Here is a 5,939-nt window from a genome sequence, read left to right as displayed (position 1 = left end):
CTCCTCTGGGGTCTCTCCTGATGACCTCGCGGACCCAGCTCCGCAGCACGTGCCCCAAGCCTGGGGTCGGGTGCGCACAGGGTTGGTCGGGTGCGCACAGGGTTGGCCGGGTGCAGAACCTTGGGGGTGGTAGGAGTGGCTACCTCTCCTTTGGAGACCAGTAGCCCCCCGTGGGTCACGGGGCGGGTGGGAATAAACAGTAGAAGGGTGTCAGGACTGGCGAAAACCGGTGCTTCAAAACAGCTGGCGGGGATGGGAAGGGAATGTTTATTTGTTTATTTTGTTTGACAAACACATAACGCGCTTATTTTGGCACAGTTCTAAACGTTTTTTATTCACGTAATCCTTAAAACAGTCTTCCAAAACGAGTACTACTGTTAATCTTTTTTTTTCCTCCTCTCGAGGCTTAAACTGAGCCTCGGAGAGAATAAGTGGTTCCAAAAAGTCTTCCCTCAAGTGCAACCTCAGAGACGCAAAGCCCCCAGACTTTGGTCCCTGGGATGCTGCAGCGCTGCTCCAGCCAGTTCCCGGCTTGCCCCTGCCCTACGGCGGACCCCAGGTGACTCCGAGCCACCCTCACGTTCAGACCCTAATGGTGTTCAGCCTAGATAACCCTTTGTTTGGACCCTCCCAATGTGCCCCGCCGGGACTCCCGGGAGGGATCCCTCCTCCCGGCGGCACTCCGCCTCCTCCTCCCTGCTGGCGGCCACCAAAACCCGGAGACGTGGCACCTGCGCACTGGGGACTGGGGCCATGCTCGCAGCTGAACTGGGCATGCTCAGCCGCCTGAGCCGGTCGGGCTGGCCAGGAGAAAAGACAGAGTCTGCCGGCTCTTGGAGTGTGGGGAATGGCGGGGAAGTGTGCGCGCAAACAATAGCCCAGGCTCCGAGGGGTCAAAGGCAATGTTAGATGCAGAAAACTCATTCTCCTGGCACATCTTGGCCTTTTCCAGGCAAGGCTAAGAAGGGAGTGATCACAAGTTTACCAACTGGACATCTTTCAACTGGAGGAGGCTGAGGGCCGGTTTAGGTGACAACTCCGCAGCTAAACTGCTAAGCTGCAATTTTATCTGAGCTCAAAACAAGCTCCTAAGCGGTTGAGGCTGTCTGCCTGTAAGGAAGCCAAGAAAAATGGCCTAGACCAAGTTCCCCCTTCCATACTGGAAAGGAAAGAAACATCACGGGAAAATGCTGAGTGGCCACTCACAGTGTTCTGGGGTCCAAGATGTGATGATGTTGAGCGATGTCAGGGTGTGCCAGCAACTCTTCTCAAACTAGTGTGCACTCAAATCTTTAGCTTTAAAGTGCAGACTTTGATTCAGCAGATCTGGGGTAGGACCTGAGATTCTGCATTTCTAAGTTCCCATGGCGTTGCTGGGCTTCAGATCAGACTTTGAGTAGTAGCAAGAGCTTAGGGTAATATTTTAGGTCTGTTCTCTAATATTCTGTGGTTTAGAAAGGCTAAGCAATTTGCCCCATCTTACTGCCAATAAGTAGTGTAGCTAGTTTCAAACCCAGTTCTCCAGGACTGCCTGGGTATGTTCCTGTATCCCTCTACCCACCCGCCCCCACCTGGAACTTATAGACAGATGAGCTAGAAACTGGCATCTCTGTGTATTGACTGTTTTAACCAGCAAAATTTAATTGAGTATATAGTACACCCAAACATATCAGTCATCTTCTTCTGTGTAAAAGCCACACCAAAACTTAGTGGCCTAAGATAACAACTATTCATTAGCTCACAATTCAGTGAATCAGCAATTTGAGCTGGAATCAGCAGAGCAGTTCTGCCTTTTTTCTGCTGGGTCCACTCATGCAGTTGCAGACATGTGGAGCTTGGAGCCTCATCCAGATGACAAGGATGACAGGATGGCTTTTTTACATGGTGAGGGCAAAACCCAATTTAAAATAGCATTTCATATACCTTTTTTTGCTAAGATTTTATTAACCCAAGTAAGCCACATAACCATGTCCAGATTCAAAGCATGGAAAAATCATAAACTTCACTTGTCGATTAGAGGAGATGCAAAATAGAAAGGTGGTTCTTGATTTTTTCCCCCATCTACCACATATACCAACTTCCATAAAACTAGGTCACCTGCCTTAGAACTCAAAGTTCTGTAGATTAAACTTATCTTTAATTTTATGTACTGGTAAACCAAATCATAACACTCTTTAGCTGGTATTGTTAGGCCTTCAATATAATATGAGTTTATTAGGGAATCTCAACTCAATGGAATATAAGCATTAAATAGTTAATTTTTTCTCAAAATACTAAATTCAATTAGATTCTGATAAAGTTCTGTTTCCCTCCCTTTAATGACACCTTAGACAGTCATTCATTCAACAAATATTTTTGAGACTTTTTATATGCCAGGCACTATTCGTCGCCCAGGACACTGAGGTAAACAAAAGAGGCAAATCATTGCTCTTATGAAGCTTAGATACTATCAGAGGAGACAATGAATAGCATATTAAAAGTATATGAGATTGATTACTGTTAAGAACTGTGGTGAAATGGAAAAGCAAAAGCTTTCCTGAGGTGCAATATTTGAGTGGATTCCTGAATAAAGAGAGAGAAGCAAATATGTGGGAAGCAGTGTTTTCAGCAGAGGAAAGCAAGAGCTGCAACAAGAATGTACTTGATGTGTTCAAGGAACAGAACGGAGGTCAGAGTGGCAGAGCAAGGCACAGACTGGGTGGAACTGGGATCACAGAGGTAGCAGTGTGATAGACCATGTAAGACCACCCAAAAGAATTTTGAGTTTTAGTGTAAGCATAATATGAATCCACTGGAAAATGATAAGCTGAGTGGGGTGGGGACATGATCTGACCGATGGTTCTGAGAGCTGGCATTGAGAATGCCTGTGGGATATATAGATGGCCAACGGACATATGAAAAGATGCTCAATATCGCTAATCATCAGGGAAATGCAAATTAAAACCACAATGAGATAGCACCTCACACCTGTCTGAATAGCTGTCATCAATAAATCAACAAATAACATGTGTTGGTGAGGATGTGGAGAAAAGGGAACCCTCATGCACTGTTGGAGGGATTGTAAATTGGTGTGGCCACTATGGAAAATAGTAAGGAAGTACCTCAAAAAATTAAAAATAGACTTCCATGTGACCAAGCAATCCCATTTCTGGATATTTATACGAAGAAATCCAAAACACTAATTCAAAAAGATACATGCACCCCATGTTCATTTTCGGCACTATTTACAATAGCCAAGATTGGGAGCAACCTAAGTGTCCATCAATAGATGGATAAATAAAGAAGGGATAGTGCATATATACAATGGAATACTACTCAGCCATAAAAAGAAATGCAATCTTACCATTTGCGACAACATGGATGGAGCTATAGAATATTATGCTAAGTGAAGTAAGTCAGACAAAGACAAATACCATATGATTTCACTTACATGTGGAATCTAAAATACAAAATAAACTAACTAACAAAGCAAAAAAACCCTCATAGATCCAGAGAACAATTGATGGTTACCGGTAGGGAGGGGGATTGAGAAGATGGGTGAAAGGTGAAAGGGATTAAGAAGTACACATTGGCAATTATAAAAATAGTCACGGGTATCTAAAGTACTGCGTAGGGAATATAGTCAATAATACTGTAATAACTATGTATAGTGCCAGATGGGTACTGGAGTTATCAGGGTGATCACTTTGTAAATTATATAAATGTCTAACTACTATTTTGTACACTTGAAACTAATATAATCTTGTATGTCAACTGTAATTGAAAAATAAATTTTAAAATAGAATGCCTATAGGGGCAAGACTACAAAAGGGGGCCTATTAAAAAGACACAGCAGTCTTTCTACTTCACCATATTTTATAATTTTCAGTATTAAAACTCAGATTATGTTAAATCTTCAACTTCAAGCTCAATTTAAATTCAATCTTCTCCTCATCCCCATTGCAGACTCCAGCTAGATCCCTTTTTCCTGGAAGTGAAAGGCTGATGGCACAGGATCTGGCCCTTAAACACTTTCTCTCCTGCCCCCTGCCCTCCATGTCCTTGTTCCTCCAGCATGTTGGGCAGAAAGAAGGAAAAGGACAAATGTCTCCTTAACTTGTGACCATCATCGTCATCTCTCAGTTCATTATATCTGCACCTCTAGATGAGAGACTGGTGACACAGCAGCAGGCGTCCCAATGCCTTTGGAGGGTTCTTCTGGACCTCCCCACCTCCACCCCACCCCCAGCTCTGCTCCTTTTATTCCAAGTCCATGGTTCTCTACGTAGTGGTTCAGCCCAGAGCATCTTACTGCTGGGGGTCACATGACAGACAAGCCACCGTTTTGTGCGGCACACCCACAAAAAAAGTTAAGCTCAGCAGCATTGCACAGTGTCCCCTAAAAGCAAAGAGAAAATAGAGAAAATTGCCCATCCCAGCCAGGCTAAAGGATTGGTGGGGAAGGAGGTAGGCAAATGGAATTCTTCCTGTCATAAGGAGGATACCGAGACCCAACAATGGAGGCTTTCCTTAGACTGTGGACCTCTAATCTTGCCACGACTCGCCGCACCCCCGCCCGCCAACCCTCGTGCTCAGCCACAGGCTCTAGTTATCAATTCCAGGGCAACATCTTGTTATTCAAATTAACATTCACGGTTCACCACAGGAAGGGCTGAAGCAAACTGTCAATGCAACCAGTTCCTTATTTGATTTTTATAATGTCTTAATTCTTATTGTTGCCGTATATGAAAGGAGGATAGCAAAAATGAGGACCTTTAGTTTAGTAGTCACAACTGTTTTGGCAAAAGATCACATTGTATTCTTTTTAGAGAAAGGGCAGTATATCTCTTGTCCTGATTTAAAGTGATACATTAATCACAGCTTCCACCTAGCTCTTTACATGCTGTCTTTTTTAAATGAAAAGATCACCACTGGCTCATTTGTCCAGTTTGCCTTAATTACAGATATATATCTTTGAAAAGGACCAGCCTGACATGGGCTGTCTCAGCCCCAGGGTATCTCCTCCCTAACCTTGTGTCTTATTCCACTGTGTGCTAAGAAACTAAAACAACTTGTTGGAGACACAGAACTGAAGAAAATGATAACAAAGAAAATTGCCCAAGGATTGAGTTTATGTAGAATATAATGGCAATAAAAAAAAAAACCACCATTAAATTTCTGTTAAATCAATTGTTGGAGTGTAAAATGAGAATAGAAAGAAAAGTAAAACAGAGAAAAGAGTTTAATTCTGTTCCAAACAACTTGATCTAGGAATAGAATTTTCTGTGAGCCAAGCTCAGGGTATGATTAGACTGCAGAGATTCAAACATGCTGTATGATGATGATGATTGAGGTATAACATATATACCATAAAAGATGAAAATCTTAAGTGAAGAACTTTCACTTACGAAAACATCTGTGTGACCACCACCTCGATCAAAATATTTCCAGCACCCCAAATAATTTCTTTATCTTCCTTCTCAGTCAATACCCACTCTTGCTACACATACCACCACCACCACTATAGGTAATCACTGTTCTAATACCACAGAATTGCTTTCCTGTTTTTGAACTTTCTATAAATGGAATCATGCAGATGATTTTTTTTTTTTGCATCTGACTTCTTTTGCTGAACATTATCTCTCTGAGATTCAGCAATGTTGCAGCTTGTATCATTAGTTTATTCCTTTTTATTATTGTGTAGTATATCATTATATGAATATGCCAATTATATTTATCCAATCAATTGTAATAGTATAATTTTGTGTAGGGGTGAAATAGTGCACTTGAAGTTCCTTGAAAGCCAGTCCTATATGCCCATACCACTTCTTGATATATTCCCTATTACCAGATCAATGTAGTATATTAAGTGCTCAAGTCAATACTTGTATTAATGGGTGGTTCTGTGAAAAATAAAGGATTTTCTGTGTCATGGTAAAGTGAATTGCTAAATGTTTTAT

This window comes from Pteropus vampyrus, unplaced genomic scaffold (genome assembly GCF_000151845.1).
Source record: "Pteropus vampyrus isolate Shadow unplaced genomic scaffold, Pvam_2.0 Scaffold7, whole genome shotgun sequence".
In the NCBI taxonomy this organism is placed as follows: Eukaryota; Metazoa; Chordata; class Mammalia; order Chiroptera; family Pteropodidae; genus Pteropus; species Pteropus vampyrus.
Note: the sequence above shows the minus strand (reverse complement) of the source record.